This window comes from Urocitellus parryii, chromosome 12 (assembly GCF_045843805.1).
Source record: "Urocitellus parryii isolate mUroPar1 chromosome 12, mUroPar1.hap1, whole genome shotgun sequence".
NCBI classification, from domain to species: Eukaryota; Metazoa; Chordata; class Mammalia; order Rodentia; family Sciuridae; genus Urocitellus; species Urocitellus parryii.
Window position 1 is genome coordinate 68787734 of NC_135542.1, and position 19801 is coordinate 68807534.

The following is a 19801-nucleotide window of genomic DNA, read 5'->3' on the forward strand; positions in this document are numbered from 1 at the left end:
CCTAGATAAAGGAGGGTGGGGACTGGAGAAGGCAGGGAGAGGACAGGGGAGGGAAGAGGAGAGGGACCCCCCAAACACCACACTGCCATGATGCTGACGTGGTGACAGCCTTTTCCTTTTCCCCAGGAATTTACTTTTTTCCGCTCCCATTTTCAAGTAGCCAGAGTTCACTGTCTCAGGGGTGGGACCCCGCAAAACCCAGAAATGAGCCCTTCTGGCATGATGTCTTGGATCTGTTTCTAAATAATGCAGGAATTGGGGGGAACAGGTGGGAAAACGGATGGGGTAAAAAATGGCCAGGGGTTGACCATTGTGGAACGGGCCCATGAGGCTGTAACATAGTGTTCTATACTATTATATATTTATTTATTTGTTTGTTTATGGTAGCAGGAATTGAACACAGGAGCACCTAACCACTGAACCACATCCCCAGCCTATTTTTATTTTTAATTTTGAGACAGGGTCTCGCTAAGTTGCTTAGGGCCTTGCTAAGTTGCCGAGGCTGGCTTTGAACTTGCCATCCTCCTGCCTCAGCCTCCCAAGATGCTGGGATTACAGGCCTGCGTCACCATGCCCAGCTATGTATGTGTTTTTAAAGTTTTCACAGTACAAAGTTTAAAACAATGTATATTTATTATTTTGACCCAGCTATTCCACTTTTAGACATTCATCCTAAGAAATAATTGAGAAATGTTTACAAATATGCACTCACCAAGACATTCAGTGTAACATTACTTTAAAAGTTTAGAAATAAACTAAATGACCAGTGATGGATGCCTAGTTAAACAGATTGATTCTCCCACCCAGCTGTCCAGTGTTGATGAAACTTTATAGGCATAAAAGGATTCCCAAATATCATTAAGTGAAAAATGTAACCTTAAAATGTGTTTATAAAAATATTTCAGGGGCTGGGGTTGTAGCTTAGTGGTAGAGCGCTTGCCTAGCAAGTGCGAGGCCTGGGTTCGATCCTCAGCACCATATAAAAATAAGTAAATGAAATAAAGGCATTGTGTCCAAATGCACCTAAAAATTAAATATTAAAAAAAAATTCATAGCTTGGGTTGTGGCTCAGTGGCAGAGTGCTTGCCTCACACATATGAGGCACTGGGTTCGATCCTTAGCACCGCATAAAAATAAACAAAATAAAGATATTGTGTCCATGTATAACTAAAAAATATTTTTTAAAATTTTCAAATGACTTATACATGGATGGTAGCTTTCTCCAGGTGATGGCATGTTAAGTTAAAAAGGAAAACAAAAAAATTTCTGCTTATCTGCCTTTTGGGGCAAGGGGTGGGGGATAGATACCAGGATTGAACTCAGGGGCACTCGACCACTGAGCCACATCCCCAGCCCTATTTTGTATTTTATTTAGATACAGGGTCTCACTGAGTTACTTAGTGCCTCACTTTTGCTGAGGCTGACTTTGAACTCACGATCCTCCTTTCTCAGCCTCAAGCTGCTGGGATTACAGGCGTGCATCAACACGCCCAGCTTGCTTATCTACATTTTAAAAATTTTTCTGCAATGAATCTGAGTGTTCTTGAAAAATGAAAAAATACTAATGTATAAAAAGGGAATATGGAAATTGGGTAAATAAAAATAAGGAATTTAAAAAAATAACGATAAAGCCAACAGTAAGGTTAGAACAGAGCCATATATTGGGTACCATCCTTCTGGTAACTGAGGCTGGTCACAGATGAGCCCTGGGGGCCAGGGGGTAGCAGAACAAACACTGGTATAGACCTCCTGCAAGATTTAAGAGCCAGGCTTTCCTGTTTGCTCTAGCTGGTGGCACAGAAATGTAATTAGGACTGCCACTCTCAATTATTCTACCATGAATGGAATATGTTATTAACAGACATGCACAAGCCTAATAAATCAAGGGACAAGTGCACCTCCTTGTTTTATACTTCATGACAGAGAGATGAAAGGGGTAACGTTTTCAAACTATGCATAAATGTGACAAAGGTCCCTATTGGGGTGAGGGTCTCTGGTGTGCACTCTGCACCAACATTGAAGAAATCATAAACACGAGGAAGCACAAGCCCCAGGAATCCAGTTGTGCAACCTCTGACTGTAATAGCGCAGCTCTGAGCTGGATGGGTAGCTGGCCAAAGATGCCGCTGTGTGCACCATCAGTTCCACACCTACAACTGCCTTGCCCCTGCTCCCAAGCCTAAGGTGGCTTTCTTTCTGAGCTTCCAGATCACGGGTCCCTTAGAAGTCTGAGTGTCAAGTGCAATGAAGCACTGATGAGGTCCCATGCCGTCCAGCAGCTGCCCTGCATGGGCTGGGTTACCTGATTCAAAGGAACTGGGTCATGGAACAGAAAGAAATTACTGCCACTTGTGGCAGATGGAATCCTTAAGAGGGAAACATTAGGGAAATGGGTCCAGACCCAAGTACATATTTCAAAAGCCACAGGAATGCTGCGGCAGAGCCTTGACAGCTCTGAGACTGGTCACTTGAGGGTCCTGCAATAGCCAGGAAACAGCTCTGGCAGGGTCCTGCCTGCAACCCCACCTGAGGGCGTTGTAACTGGGCAGAGGCTTGGGACGTATCTTTTCTGGACCCAGTTCAATGGGAGGGTGTTTACAACAAGGAGGACTTTTGTAGTAGGTCTGTTTGGAAGTTGAGCACTCTGCTCCCTGGTGTACCAGGGATCACTGAGAGTGATCCGGGCTTCAGTCCCACACCGTGTGATGTGCACGGGAAGGGAGGCCTCCGGGTTCAGCTAAGCTCTCGGCACCTCTCACACAATCCCATGGCCCGTTCCCTACACCTTGCTTTTGTCAGCGCTTTGCTGTGGCAACTCGGGTTTTCCCAAAGCCAAACCTCTCAGAGGAGAACAGAATAGCCACCAATTAAAGTCCCAGGATTTGACACCAAGGGAAACTTCAGGAAAGGTTTTCATGGGACCCTCCCTCTGCTTTGGGGGCCTAATTCCAGCTCAACCCTACTGCTACCTGGTAGTGCATCGTCTTCCCTTTGAGAAAGTCCTATTTGACTACTAGTTTCTTTCTTTCTTTCTTTCTTTCTTCTTTCTTTTTCTTTCTTTCTTTCTTTCTTTTTTTTTTTTTTTTTTTTTTTTTGTGCCAGGGATTGAATCCAGAGGTGCTTAACCGGTAAACCACATCCCCAGCCCTTTTTATATTTTATTTTGAGACAGGGTCTTGCTAAGTTGCTGAGGCTGGCTTTGAACTTGCCATCCTCCTGCCTCAGCTTTGTGAGGCACTGGGATTACAGGAATGCACCACCGTACCCAGCTGGTGCCCATTTTTTTAATACCTTTATTTTATTTTTATGTGGTGCTGAGGATTGAACCCAGTGCCTCACACTTGCAAGGCAAGTAAGTGCTCTACCACTGAGCCACAACTGCAGCCCCACTGGTGCCCATTTTTTAAAAGAGAAAATTTAGACAGACAGACACACACACACACACACACACACACACACAAAGCCACATGAAAGCAAAAGGAGAGTTCTACAAACTGAGGAATGACAAATGTTCCAGCAAAGGACCACCAGCTAGGAGAGACACATGGAGCAAATTGTCTCTCATTGTACCCAGAAGAAACCAACGGGGACTGATCTAGGACTTCTGACCTTCAGAACTGTGAGACAACAAATTTCTGTTGTACTGGTGTGAATACCCAATTTGTGGGACTCTGTTACAGCAGCCAAACAAATACATGAGTGTCCAGCTCATTTCTTCATCCAACTGACATACGATGTTCCGGGTAGTAGGCTGGAAGCTGGGCATATGATTGTCTCCTGATATTAGTCTGCCCTTTTCTTAGTGTCAGAACAATTTTTAACTGGGCCCATGTCTTCCCAGAATAGTTTCAATCTCCCAGCCTCCCTGGCATCCAGGTGTGGCCACACGACTCATTTCAGACCAACAGGAGGGAGGTGGAAGAGGTGTGTGCAATTCCAAGGAGCATCCTTAAGGAGACGCACGGTGCCCCTTCCTCACCCTCCTTCCTGCCAGCTGGCCCTGCGTCCTCCACTCTCTGCGACCATAGGAACAAAAGCTATGCTCAGCACAGCAGCACGGAGGAGAAGGGTGCTATGGCCTCGCCACACCAGCCCACTGCAGGGGGTTTACAGAAGATAAATAAATTCCTACATTATGGATAATGTTATTACCAAGGTCCTCTGTTCCTAGCAGCAGAACTAATGGACAAGATGAGCATGCATTCCCTATTTTCATGGGTTTATACTTACAAAAATATAATCACAAGCATGTGGAGTGTCACACAAAGGGATGGTAGGATGCAAAAGGGTACACTGATATGATCCCTGGTCCTCAAGAATCCCCTCGAGAACTGCATCTGAGCTGAGACTAAAAGAAAAATGAGGAAGACGTTGTAGGGCATGAAGACTGGAGGAAGGGTTGGTGTAGGAAGCCGCGGTAGGGAAGTTAGCAGGGAACAAAATGGACAAGGTCTTGAGAACAAGCCTAAAGAGAGGGACATTATTCATTTGAACCCTGCTGGACAAATGTGCTGCATTACAAAAGTCGAATAGTAAGTGCTCACTGGCCTGTTCTGATTTAATTAGCAGAAAGACCAAAAAAAGCAAGTGATTAGTGGTCCAGGGATAGCTTAATATGTATGCAAGCTAACAGTGGGACTTCTCCTCCATTCAACCTTCTGAACCCTGAGTGTCCCAGGGGGTTAGGGACTGCTGCTGGGTTGAATATGTCAAATCCCAGTCCAACAAAGCCTGATACTCAAGCCCACAAACATTCACTGAAACCTGCTGTGTGCCAGGTATGTATGCCAGGGTTTCTGGCAGAGGTGAAAAACATTTGGTCTAAGATCATTGCCTTCAGGGTGCCTGAAATCTAGTTGTGAACAGAAGAACAAAATTTTCAGTAAAAGGAACAAGAATTAAAGAACAACAATAAAACAAATGCTGGTGGAACAGAACTAAATGTTAAATGAGAGGTATGAGCTAGGACTTAGGATGAGTTTGCAGTGAGAAGAGGCCACAGAGGGAGAAGGCTTGGTAGAAAGGGCTGGAGAGCTGCCCCTTGAAGAAAGGCATGAGGTTGATGGACAGGGAGGGTAGGATAGCTGAGGGCAAGGCCACAGGTCAGTCAGGCAGAGACCAGTGTCACGGGATGGGATGTGGTACACCCTTGTCAATATTCAAGAAGAAACTTTTATTCAATGCTGAGGATCACATGCTGGGCAAGCACTCTGCCACTAAGCCATATTCCTGGCTACTCAAGAAGGGACTTCTGCCTGGTGCGGTGGTGCACACCTGTAATCCCCTGGGCTGGAGAGGCTGAGGCAGGAGGATAGCTAATTCAAGGCCAACTCTCAGAAATGCGAGGCACTAAGCAACTCAGTGAGACCCTATCTCTAAAAAAAGTACAAAATAGGGCTGGGGATGTGGCTCAGTGGTCGAGTGCCCCTGAGATCAATCCCTAGTATCAAAAAATAGAAGGGACTTCTAATCATCCCAGTTAGCCCTATTTCCACAGGTTCCTCATTCATGCACTCAACCAACCAAGGACCAAAAATATGTTTCTTTTTGTTGTTGTTGTTGTTGTTGTTGTTTAATGTGTCTGGAAGCCAGGCACGGTAGCACAGACATGTGATCTCAGCTACATGCAAGACGGTACACTGAAGCTACTGAAGCTGAGGCAGGAGGATTGCAAGTCCAAGGACAGCCTCAGCAATTTAACAAAACTGCCTGTCTCAAAGTGAAATCTAGCCAGGTGTGGTAGTGCACACCTGTAATCCCAGCGGCTCAGGAGGTTGAGATAATAGGACCGTGAGTTCAAAGGTGAGGCTCTAAGCAACTCAGTGAGATCCTGTTTCTAAATTTAAAAAATACAAAATAGGTTGGGGATGTGGCTTAGTGGTTGAGTGCTCCTGAGTTCAATCTCTAGTACCCCCCTCCCCAATAAAAGGTGAAATCTAAAGAGGCTGGGGATGTAGCTCAGTGGTAGAGCACCCCTGGGTTCAAATCCCCAGGTTTTTTTTAAGTGGTTTTTTCCTAGATTTTTTTTCTTATTATGATTCCCTAAACAAGATAGCATAACAAGTATCTATACAGCATTTATATTGTATTAGATATTATAAAGAATCTAGAAATTATATGCAGTATACATGAGAAGGAACATAGGTTATATGCAAACTCTGCTGTTACATATAAGGGACATGAGCATCCATGGCTTTTGGTATTCAAAGGGTTCCTGGAATCAATCCTTAATGGATAATGAGGTATAACTGTATTATACTGCAAAATTTGAGCTTATATAAACACATGGGGAAAAAAAGTCACACAGCAAAACTTATATCCTAAGATATATGACCTAAATGTTACTTCACAGGAACCAACTTGAACTGCCAAATCTATTTTTATAACATCATCTTTCTCCAGAAAATACACACATTCCATATCTCAGGTGAAGAATCTCTTTGCACCAATTCACAGATCTATGTCAAAAGATGTTTACATAGGCTCCTCTCAGAAAAAATGCAGTGAGGGACTTGACATTCAACTTTCTCAACAGTTACTTAGTTGCTTTTTACATGTGTAGTAAATTTAGAAAGGATTTCCACAATTTCATTGCAGAGTTAAACTTTTCAATGTCCCTATGCATTTCCAGTCTTTGCAAGTCCTTGTCATAGTGAGGCATCTGCAGGCAAGTGCTTGTCTTCCGGGCTCCTCTCCAGCCTGCTCCAGCAGACAGGCTCCTGGCTGCCCATGGCTGCAGCCATCTCTAGCTGGCAGAGTCGCCCAGTCACCTGCTCTCATCTCTTCCTCGTGACAGCCTGGTGTGGGAGGCCTCCGAGGCTCAGCAAGATTAGAACCAGTGACTTATCACCTTAGCCAGTCACTGGCCTTCCTGCTCAGTGCTGCAAGTAACAGTCCTCATTCTAAGTTTTGTTTCTTTAAAATGCTAATGTTAACGGGAACCTAGAAAGACCACAGAGTCCATTCCCATTTATCCTGGGCATAGCTTTCGGCTGATCGCACTGAAGAAAGGGTTGGAAATACATTTATGGTCCAAAATATTCATAAATAATATGTCTAAAGCACAAGAAGCAGCAGAACTGAATTTATTCTAGGAGGTGGTAAAAAAATGATATCCCCCAAATTTGGTGTGTGTGATAAGCAGGAACATCCTGCCCAGAAAGGAAAAAGGTGTCCGAGCCAGGAGGCCAGAATCCTCTCTTACCAGCTCATGGAGAGGTCAGTTCCAAAGGATGGAGGAAGATAAAACACACCCAAGGGCTGCACCACAGCACCAATACATGCAATGATCTAAACGTTTGTCCCCTTTGAAACTCATGTTGAGATTTCTGCCCTATGGGGAGGTATTAAGACGGTGGAAACTTGATCTGACTATGGTACTTAGAGGTGGGAGCTCTGGGAGGTAATTAAGGTTAACAGAGGCCATAAAGGTGGGGTCCGAAATCCCATGGGACTGTGGCTTTTTAAGAAGAGGAAGAGACTCCTGAGATAGGAGGCTTTTACCATATGATGCCTGTGCCACCTGAGTACGACACAGTCCATTGCCTGCAAGGATCCCATCATATGTGCCACCCAACCTCAAACTTCCCAGCCTTCATGAGCCACCATGAGCAGAATAGACCTCTTTTCTGTATAACTTTCTAAGTCTGAGGTGCTCAGTTACAGCAACTGATAACAGACTAAGATACCACCCCCACCTTTATGTTTTTGATTTTTTGCTTAAGCTAATTTTGAATGGGTTTATGTCATTTGCCATGAAGGGGGGAAAAAGTCCTATCTCATTTTTTAAAATTTCCAGTCAAGATACTATTATATGGGCCGGGGTTGTGGCTCAGTGATACAGCACTTGCCTAGCATGTGTGAGGCATTGGGTTCGACCCCTGGCCCCACATAAAAATAAAACAAATAAAATAAAGGTATTGTGTCCATCTACAACTAAAATATCTTTTTTCAAAAAAGATACTATTATAAGAAAGAAGTTCAGGAGATGTTTTACTCACATCTGGACAGCAAAACATCACTCTGCTGATGTTAATGCCATTGCAAATGTTGCACAGATTTTTTTTAAGAAGAAAATTTTCCAGGATAGATATCTTTTCCTGAAAACTCTAGCATATCTGTAGCTTTATTTGAAATGCTATATTTTTCTAAAAATACTACCTACAAGTGAAATTCATCTTTAAGAAGATTGATACTGGAAACTGTTGTAATCATCTTGACTTCCAGATTCCATTCAAGCAGAAACCAATTTTCTGCTTTATTCAGTCTGGCCCGGTTTATTAGTTATTTTTCTGCTCCCCGTGGAATTTCAGACTGTCTGCTTAGTTTTTGATGATGTTGTTTGTTTTTGTGATGCTGGGGATTGAACCCAGGGCCTTATGAATGCCAGGCAAGCACTCTACTAACTGAGCTATATTCCCCAGCCCTCTGCTTAGTTTTTAATTGAACTAATTTCTTAAATGCAAAAAAGGCTGGAATGATCCTGCAATCTCTTCTAATGCTGGTTGTAATGCACAGTATATGCCACAGGTCCGATACCCACTTTGAGCACTCCTTCTATTAAATGTGAACCAAAATAGACAAATCACATAACCGTCATTTGTGTCTGTACAGACTCCTGTTTTTCTAATCTCTTTCTTATTCTTCATAGACCTGTCAGGTTTTAAGAAACACAGAAGCGCCTTGAAATATTTCTGACATCAAACAAAAGAAACCAGTTTTCATTTGACATTGTAAGATTTGTCAGGAAAGATGAGTGCATCTTGCCCTTTATTTTAGATAAACTATGAGAAATTGTAATTGTAAAGAATCTTCTTCGCAAACATCAGGATGAATGACTGGGTCCTAATTACGTAGTAGTAAGTGAGACTATTTTTATTTAAGAAACAGAACATTTTCCCGTTGACAATTTTAACGGCACTTTTCCCCAAACGCTGTTTATTTTTTGCTTTCAAAAATTATATTTAGAAAAATAATGAAGGCAGAGGAAGAGAAAGGAAATAAACAATCACTCTTAGTCACAGCACCTCAGCATAGCCAGTACAAGATTTCTGGTTCATTTCCTATTTTGTATGTATGATCTTTCTTACCTTATTTTAATCATAACATATGCATCAATCTGGGGGGAGGTTACTGGGGATTGAAATCAGGGGCACTCCAATGAGCCACATGCCCAGCCCTATTTTGATTTTACTTAGAGACAGGGTCTCACTGAGTTGCTTAGCGCCCTTAATTTTGCTGAGGCTGGCTTTGAACTCTTGATCCTCCTGCCTCAGCCCCTCTGCCCCCTCATTTTTTTTAAAGTTAATATGTGCGTTATAGGAAAAATAATAATATAAACAAAAAACAAAATCACCCAGTCACAAGCAGCTTAGTTGGTCATGCCCTTCCAGGTTACAGATGCATTGGGTTTTTTTGTTTTGTTTTGTTTTGTTTTTAAGATTTCTTTTTTTAAAACCTTTATTTTTATGTTTACATGGTGCTGAGAATGGGACCCAGTGCCTCATAAATGCCAGGCAAACGCTCTGCCACTGAGCCACAGCCCCAACCCTGCAGAAATATCATTTTTTTCCTGCTTTTTCCACTACATATTAGATTATAAAAGTTTGGAATGCTATTTTATACTTTTTATAATAATTGTTTAAATGACTTCAAAATATTTCTTTGGGTGGATATGTAATATTCTTTAAAGATTCTTTAAAGATTATTTCCCTCAACCAGATAGTAAAGTGTTACAATTATTATCTTGCAATTACAAACAATTTCTTGATGACACTTTTGTATAGATGAATATTTCTGTGCTTAAGATGATTACTTTGGAGGGGGATTCTCAAAGTAGAATTAGTGAATTAAAAGGTATAAGCAAAATTTATAGCTTAATATATATTGCTAAACTGCTTTTCAAGGGGTTGGATTGATGTCTACTCCCACCAGCAATAAATAAGAAAAGCACTGAGTCTCTAGTTCACATGCCAAGCAGATATTGGGGCAGGGAGAAGATTCAGAAAAATAAAATCTTCCTGACTTCATGTCACCTTAACAGGAGGATTAAATAAAGCCATCAATAGCCCCCATGTGTTCACAAAAGCTGGGCGGAATAACTGATATTCTTTTTTAAAATATTTTTTAAGTATTTTTTTTAGTTGTAGATGGACACAATACCTTTATTTTGTTTACTTATCTTTATGTGGTGCTGAAGATCGAACCCAGTGCCTCACATGTGTGAGGCAAGTGCTCTACCACTGAGCCACAACCCCAGCCCCATAACTGATATTCTTTTTTTTTTTTAAGTTGTTGATGGACCTTTGTTTTACTCATTTATTTATATGTGGTGCTGAGAATCGAATCCAGTGCCTCACACATGCTAGGCAAGCGCTCTACCACTGAGCCACAACCCCAGCCATAACTGATATTCTTTATGCCCATATTTTGAAACACAATTCAGGAGGAAATAAACCATGCAATATTTCTGAACATCAAGAGACTTATTTAAGTCATTTATAACAACAAGAAAACCAGTACTGGGAGGGATGAGAGGAGAAGAAACTACAAATGATAAATTTTGCCTTGTTCAAGTCCATTGGATGAAAATGACTAGGATTTGTTGCAGTCTATTTATTTTTTATTCTTCTTTAAAAGCATCTTGGTACAAATGACTTGCATCTTTTGGGCTTGGGATATGTAAGGCCTGGTCTTATTAAGTGCTAAAAGCATTCGGTGGCTAGTAGAAGTTTTCAATACAATATTTTTCTGTGGGTGAAAAAAGGCACCTTATGGTAGAACATGTCCTCTGGCATCTACCTAAAAATGACACATACTCTGTCACTGTCTTTACTGGACAAAAAACTATCCACTATCAATCATTAAGTCAACAATGACTAAAAGAGCCAATAAGTATAGAACTTATGTTGATCATTTGAAAGTTAAAAATCATTTTCCAGTCAGGCAAACTCCTTACTTCTCCTGTGAGCCACTAACACTTTGGGGATAAAATGTAACTCATGGATTGAATCTCTGACACTGGGAACCAGAAGTCTGCAAAGTTTTGTTTGTTTTAAAACAAGTAAGAGTGGTTCCTCCACACTTGAGAGGACTTTGGGCACATGAGATCGAGAGGATTTTTCGAGTTCAAAGTTGTTGGGGTTTTTTTGTTGTTGTTTTGTTGTGTGTGTGTGTGTGTGTGTGTGTGTGTGTGTGTGTTTTGGTTTTCTTGCATTGAGCGGGGTGGAACCCAAAGCACTCCCATGCTTGGCAAGTGCTCTAGCACTGAGCTAGTCCTCAGCCCCTTTGTGTATTTTTTATAACTAAACACACACACACACTTAAAAAAAAAACACAGTAATCTACTCTGCCCTCATACAGTCACTAATGATTTTTTAATAGAGATTGTAGTGCATTACTGATTAACAAATGTCAATGAGCTTCTTCTCATAGGTCACACAAAGAAAGGAGGAGAAATGGTTACCTGTATGTATCTTTTATAACTAGGCTTGTTCTCAAAAGGGGTAAGAGGGACCTGGCAACTGTCTGTGGGTCTGGACTCCATTGCACCAGATCTGCAGGTCAGGTTTCCAATGATTGCAGGTTTCATGTATACCAACAAAGAGGCAACCTGTCCTGAGTCAACAGGCTCAGATGACACTGTGACCACACCATGCAACCAAATACAAAACACACTTCAGAAGAATTAGAGTTAAGGGTATTTTAAAAATCAAGATTAAAAGCTAGAGGAAATTAAAGAGACTATCATGGGTGTAGAGGAAATATTCTAAGCAGTGGAGGAAATAAAAAAGGAAAAGATACATGAATTTCATTCATTCATTCAACACATTTTGGGGGCATTGTGTGAAGTGCTGGTTGTTGATGAATAAGTCATATGCCTTAACTTCTTTCATGGGACTTATTTCAGAAGGTGAAGACAAATTATCTAATATGATGACATAGATATTTTACTTTTTAACTTTATTAATAAAATCAAACGTATAAAAGTCAAAGACTCTGTAAAACTTAAGCAAACAAAAAAAAAGTTAAGATTCTTTTTTTTTTTTTTTTTTTACTGATTGAACTCAGGGACACTCCACCACTGAAGCCACATCCCCAACCTTATTTTCTATTTTATTTAGAGACAGGGTCTTGCTGAGTTGCTTAGTGCCTAGCTTTTGCTGAGGCTGGCTTTGAACTCTTGATTCTCCTGCCTCAGCCTCCCGAGCCACTGGGATTATAGGTATATGTCACTGCACTGGGCAATATTCTTTGACTATAGAGTTTATACAAATCAATAGCAACAGCAAAAGATTACCTAAACTCGACCCAATAAACAACTGAGCAAAGACTGTGACCAGAGTATTAGAGAAGACTCACAGGGAAGTGGTTAAGAAATAATTAGAATGTGGAGCTTCAGATCAGTCAGGCATATTAAATTAAAATTAAAAAATACCTTTATTTTTTACTATCAAATTAATATTTTTGAAATACTTTTAAAAATAACAATAAACAAGATTTACACAGGCTTAAAGAAATCACATTCTCTTCTTTGCTGATGCAATATGTGTCAAGAACTTATATATAAGCTCTATCTAATAAATCCTGTTTGTGACAATCCATAAAAAATGATTTATAAATTTAGAAAAGACTGGGCACTGAGTCTCTGTACAATTAGGCCTTTCATCTAAGTATTTAGTATCAATGTTCTTGCATAACAAAGTTGTACATATAAGCAAAAGTTGTCATAACATGAAAGAGTTCTTCAATGAACAACCACATATAAAAACCACACCCTATTCAAATATCTACCCTGCTTAACACTGGCATCCACCATCACTGACAGATTGGACTCTTTCAGTCAGTTTTCTTCCTCCATTTTTTTTTTTTCCATTCAGTATTAGGGATTGAACCCAGGGGCACTCTACCACTAAGTTACATCCTCAGCCCTTTCTATTTTTGTTATTTTGAGACAGGGCCTTACCAAATTGCCTAGGCTGGCCTTGAATTTGTGATCCTTTTGCCTCAGCGTCCTGAGGAGCTGGGATTACAGGCATGCACCATCACATGGGGCTCTCCCTCATTTTAAAATGATCATTCAACAAACCAGGTGTGGTGGAGTACGTCTACAATCCCAGTGGCTTGGGAGGCTGAGGCAGGAGGATCACAAGTTCAAAGTGAGCCTCAGCAATGTAGTGAGGCCCTAAGCAACTCAGTGAGACCCTGTCTCTAATAAAATACAAAAAAAAAAAAAAAAAGGGTCGGGGATGTGGCTCAGTGGTGAATCGCTCCTGGGTTCAACCCACAATTTCAAAAGAAAGAAAGAAAAAAAAACTAGAAATCTGGTCCCATCCCTCCCCAATTTCATTCCCCAAGACGACACTTTTTTCCCTAATAGTGTGTAGCATGCTGTACAGAACAGTGAACACAGCATTTCACTGAAATAACACTTGACAGCTCCATTCATGCAACCAGCACTCTTCGAAACACTTTTTTACATGTGTCTCTTTAGAGAATCCCAAACAACTCTTTTCAGCTCTTAGGTGTTCTTGTGGCGGTTATCTTATTACTATGTTCCTACCGCTATTTCCTAATTTATATTTTAGAAATCATCTATTGACTGCTTCCTGGAATAAATGAGAATATGGCTCTCTTGCTCTACCTACCACTCCTCTTGCCTCATTTACTCAAAATAGAACTTTCAGTCACTAATCAATTGTTTACTAAATAAATATCACTTCTTGCCAAGCCGTGATGTATATATAATGTTTTTCGTGGATAGCCTTCTGTCTTGCCTGGAGTTAGTGCCTATTGCACATTTTGCTCTACTTATTTTCTCAGTTTCTCCCCATGATACCAGCGGTTCTTGAGCCCCTTTTCCTTAGAGTCATTCCTCTGGAATTCTCTTCTTTCTTTCTCAATATGATTGGTTTTGTCTCAATCTGCTATCCAGTGCTCCAACTGGGACAGCTCTCCATTATTCGCTCAGATGGATCCACTCTCTCCTGGATCCCATACCTTCCTATTTCTGGATTTGTTCCCTTGTTTTGCTGTATTTTTAAAAAATAACTTGGAGCATCTTTAAAAAAAAAAAAAACTTAGCTGGTAATTTTTATTTATTCTACTTTGAAAATGTTTCTGTTTTGTTTTTACAATTAATGATGGTTTGGCTGAACATAGAATCCTAAATTGAAAATCATTTTTCCTTTCTCATTTCTCTGTGGATTCTAACTGTATTAAAACAACACCAACAACTTCCCCTTCCATAACTTCCCCTTCTTCTCACTGAATTCTATTTTCAACTAGGTGTCCATTCTGTCTATCTCCAATTCTAGTTCATGTTAAAAGTTTTTATAGCTGTATATGTTGAGATCAGGCAACTGAATGGAAATCCAGTTTGTTTGTTTGATTCCCCTGGGGTATTCTAAGTGTCAGGATGTGGTACTCTTTTCTCTGAATCACTGAGATCTTCCAGAGGATAAACTCCACTCCTGTGTGTGTGTGTGTGTGTGTGTGTGTGTGCGCGCGTGCGCTTCACTAGAGATTGAGCCCAAGGTATCTCACATGCCAGATAAGCACTCTACCACTGAGCTATATCCCCAGCTCCCAACATATACATTTTGGGGGGATGAGTCTTACTATGTCGCCCATGTTGGCCTTAAACACCTGGGCTCAAGCAATCCTTCTGATTCAGCCTTCCAAGTAACTGGGACTAGAAGCATGTGTCACTGTGCCAACTCTACCAATCTTTTGCCCAAGGGGCAAATACTAGATGGCCAGCATTCCACATGAGGAGAATGGGGTGGGGGCCTCCAGACCCTATCATTCTGTATACAGCTTTAATTAAATCCCTGGTTTTGAGCTGTATGCCTCACTTTACCTTCCCTCCAAGCCCCCAGCCTTGCTGTGGTTGTAAGGGACAAATGGGCAGCCTCAAGCAGTTACTTTGGCGCCACATCAACTTCTTACCACCTACAGACATTAAGCAAGTGGTTTTTGATGCCCACTCCCTAGGCAGGACTGCACGGAGCCCAGGTTTCAAGGTCACTATGGACTGGGCATAAGTCCTAACTCTGCCTCTTAATAACCATGTGATCTCAGGCAATTAAACGAGATGGTCTGTGTCACTCACTGAGCATTATATTATGCCTGGCACCAGAGGACACTCAATAAATGGTAGTCAAAATCACTATCAAAGTTGACCCCAAGAGAATATCAGATTTATGTAGTTCCTTCCTGTTCTAAGAGTCCCTAACAGTTCCATGACTGTGATGTTAATTTCTAGAACAATTAAACTGAATGATAAAATCAACCAAATAAGTTTTTCAGGATAAAAGCTGCTTGGCACAATGAGCATTAATGAATTTTATGGCCAGAAGGTTGAAGACCTTCTTCTAGTAAGCTTCACCATGCTAACACAGCAGTCCACCATCTCCCACTGCTGGGATCAAGAGGGCTTGCTCTCTGCAGTTTACAAGTTTATGGATCTAAACCAAAACCACAAGTCTGCTCTGGTTTCCCTGTGTCTGAGTAGGACAGTCACAAAGAACAGCCCGGGGCTCGTTCTTTGTGTTGAAACATTTTCCATGAAAGTATTTTTTTTTTCTCTTTCTTGAAGGTCAGGATATTCCAAATCAGTGAATCACTTTATATATAAAATGGAATGGATGGGGTGATAACAGAGAAAATGATAGAGTAAGAAACCCGCCAAATCTTCTCCATAAAAGCACAAGAACACTAGCAAAATGCATCAGAATCTACCACCTTGTGCTATTTTACACGCCGGAATGCTCGCCCTACAGGACACCAACCTGAACTAAAAGAAAATCATTATTGTTTTTTTGTTTTGTTTTGCTTTTGAGACAGGGGTCTCATGATGCTGCCCAGGCTGGTATGGAATTCCTGGACTCAAGCAATTCTCCTGCCCCAGCTTTTTTGGGTAGCTGGGACTACAGGCCTGTGCCACCATGCCCAGCTCAAAGTAGATAAATAAATAAAATTATTTTAATTGTGTTGCCCAGTACTTGGGTCTCCAAGTCCAGATCTCTGGTTTCTCCAGAAACCAAACCTCTGTCTCCCATAGGGAGGTGGGAAGGGAAGTTGCCTAGCAGCTGGGGCCAAGGTGGGGTTAGGACCTGCAGTGAAACTGTTCAGCCAGACCTCCTGCCGCCAGCCCCCACCACCTACAGGTGCCCAGTGCCTCAGATTCCTCAGTTTTTTCATCAGCAGGCTGGTGTTCCACAGAATCCAGGAAAAGCTCAGAAGACTTCACCAGAGAGCTGGACTCGGAGACACCGGCACTGTGAGTACAGGGTCCTTGCAACACAGCAAACTTCTGCCCATGAATGGTGAGCTCCCAGGCTCCTTCCCTCACTCAGCACCCAGATCACTGGTGACTGGTTTACACCCCAGGGGAGACCCACAAGTCCTTCTGAAGCAACTGAAGTGTCCTAGAGACCTACAGGTTCAGATGTCCATGGACCACCAAAGGAAAAGCCAGATGGTCATCCCATCCATTCCCCTGAACTCACCTGCCGATAATCCCCACCTGTATTTATTTCTTATGGCTGTTGTAACTAATGACTATCCATTTGATGGCTTAAAACCACAGTCTCAAAACCTGTCATAGATCTGGAGGATGATGTCTGAAGTCAGTTTCACTGGGCTAAAGTTGAGACATCAGCAGGGCCAGGCTCACTCAGGAGACTCTGGAAGACTCTATCTCATGCCTCTTCCAGCTTCTGTGGCTGCCAACATTTCTTGGCTTGTAGCTACACCATGGCAATCTCTGATTCTATATTTGTACTGCCTGCTGTGCACGCGAGTGTGTGACATCTCCCCGTCTCTTTTAAAAAGACCCTTGTGATTGCATTTAGACCCCACCCAGATAATCCAGGATAATCTCCCCATCTCAGAATCTTTAACTGAATGACATCTGCAAAATCTTTGCCATCTGAGGTAACACTCATAGGATCTAGGAATTAGGCCATGAGTACATATTTGGGGGCCATTACCTAGCCTACCACACCACCTGCATATAGTTTCCACTAAGCTTTTTAGTTTTTCACACGGAAATATTGAAATCAAAAGGTTTTTTCCCCACCTTTATTGGATATCTGAATTTCTTAATATGAATTCTCTACTCCTGGCCATTGATGTTTTTTCTATAGATTGTTAAGGGAGTTTTATAGATAAAGCCATTCACCCTTTATCTACCTTTTTTTTTCTTTCCTGTTTTGTTTTTTTTGTGATGCTTGGGCCTACGCTGTACCACTGAGTCACTCCACCTGCTATCTGCCAAGTGAAAATACATTTCCTAATTTACATCCGCCTATTTACTTTGCTTACAGTTTGTTTCCTGATATAGAAGAAATTTTAAATGTTCTGAAGTCAAATGTGATATTTCCTTTCCTTTGAAATTTCTTTCATTGCTACTATCTCAGAAAGTCTGACTTACCCTTAGATATATATTCACATATTTTCTCCTGGTTTATGATTTTCAAAAGTATCTGATTCTTTAATCAGTATGAAGCTTATCTTAATATATGGTATGAAGAGTATAACTTATTTTTTTCTACTTAATCAGTTTTTCAAAATATTTTTTTAGTTGTAGATGGACACCATGTCTTTATTTTATTTATTTATTTTTTTAATGTGGTGCTGATGATCAAACCTAGTGCCTCACATGTGCTAGGCAAGAGCTTTACCACTGAGCTTAATCAGTTTTTTTAGCATAAAACATTTTTCCCTTTTTCTACTGACTTGTCATATCAACCAAGCATAAAAATCTTGAATATTCTAGGGTTTGTTTCTGAGCTCTGTTCAGTTACCTCAATTTCTTTGTCAAATGTTTACTTTCTGGTCTTTTTGGATCCCAAGTTTGTAATTTAACTATACTATAGTCCATCAAACTACCCTAAAATAATGTTTTATTTTTCACTTTCAGATTGCTTATATCCTGTTCATTTTTTGATATCCTATTGATTAATTCCTTATCTTAAAAAATCTCATTTTTATCATAACTCATGTACATGCATTTGGAAATGTTTTTTGGGGGGAGGACCAGGGACGCTTAATCACTGAGCCACATCCCTATCCCCTTTTTTATATATTATTAGAGACAGGGTCTTGCTGAGTTGTTTAGAGCCTCACTAAGTTGCTGAGACTGGCTTTGAACTTGCCATTCTCCTGCCTCAGCTTCCCGAGCTGCTGGGATTACAGGCGTGCGCCACCTCACCCAGCTTGGAAATATTTTAAAACAGAAAGGTTATTTCATATTTTCAAAGAAAAGAGACTAGATATTCTTCCTGTCTATTGTTAATACAATGATGAACTGAACGGCTCTGATGGTTTTTTAATTACTTAAGTCAACAAAACACATAGGCAGTCACTTTCTGGGAGCTAGGAATACGGGACAAGAGCAGATAGAAATCCCTGCCTTTGTGAAGCTTGCTATCCTTGTCCAGAAGACACATACAAACAGGATAGGTTAATTTTAAAAGGCAGTGTGTCAGACAGTGAAGAATGCTTTGGGGAAACAAGAAACCTAGGAAGGGGTGGTGGGAATCCTGAATAGGTGACTAGGGAAGACCTCCCGGTGAAGATGATTTTAGTCGAGACCTAAAGAAAGCAGAGGAGCTGATCTCTGGCGGGGGCGGGGGGCGGGGGGGGGGCCTTTTTGACCAAGGCTGTCCTCATCCTCTGAGCTTCCACAGGAATTTTAATATAAAAACAACATTAGCAGCCACCATGGGCTGAGCTCCTATTCTACGCCAGACATGAGGCTGGGCTGCTTCTTTATAAAGACACTGCTGATCCTCATAGTGATCCTGCAGACCCTGGGGGAGTTGAAGGTAGTTGCCTTGTCACATGTCCCCAAAACCTCCTTTTGTGTAGATCCCTGGAGGGTCTGCTCTATGCCTCTGACCTAGGTTCCTGCTTTTATTTTCCCCCCAAGGAACCCCTTTATCAAAGAAGGAGCCAACACTAAGCCTGAAAGAGGGACCACTGGAGAACATGTCCTACCAAAATGGTGGCCTATACCAAGAACTTTCCAAGAGAACGGTGAAGGCATGTCCCAAGGACACTGTGCATCAAACTAGAAAGTATTCGGTTCCATGGGGCATAGTGGAGCCGGCCTGTAACCCAGCAGCTGGGGAGACTGAGAAGGAAGCATCACAAGTTCAAGGCCAGCCTTAGCAATTCAGTGAGACCACATGTTAAAAATACAAAATAAAAGGACTGGGGATGTATTTAAGTTGTTAATTACCCCTTGGTACAATCCCCAGTACATTTTAAAAGCAACCAGCTCAGATTGCAGGATGATGACAGAATGTTCCAGGAAAGATATCTCCAAAGGAGAAAAAAAGAAAAGCAACTGATAAATTATCTGATGCACATCATCATTCCTGAGAATTTATAGTTCTTTAGAGAACTTGGGTCTTTAACAAACTAAGCAAACCAAAGTAAAGAGTGTGTGTGTGTGTGTGTGTGTGTGTGTGTGTGTGTGTGTTTGTGTGTGTATGTGTGTGTATGCATGTGTGTGTGTGTGTGTATGCATGTGTGTATGTGTACACAGTTCTTGGGATTGAATCCAGGGCCTCTTACATGCTAGGCAAGTACTGTACCACTAGCTACATCTCTAGACCAAGTAAATAAAGCCATGAACTCCAAGAAAATAAAAAGTTCAAGAAATTCAATGTAATATGCTATGTGAGTCCACAGGAAGTAAAATTAAAATGTATCAAATATAAAAAATGTGATAATTATTGTAAGAAAGGGCTTTTGTGGGAAAGATTTGAGAGCAGTTGACTTATATTCC

General features: G+C 41.3%; 1 protein-coding gene across 1 annotated transcript in view; it reads right to left on the reverse strand.

Annotated features, from left to right (window-relative positions):
* Nucleotides 1-19801, reverse strand: part of Stpg4 (sperm-tail PG-rich repeat containing 4) — a 39061-nt gene that overhangs the window by 3492 nt on the left and 15768 nt on the right.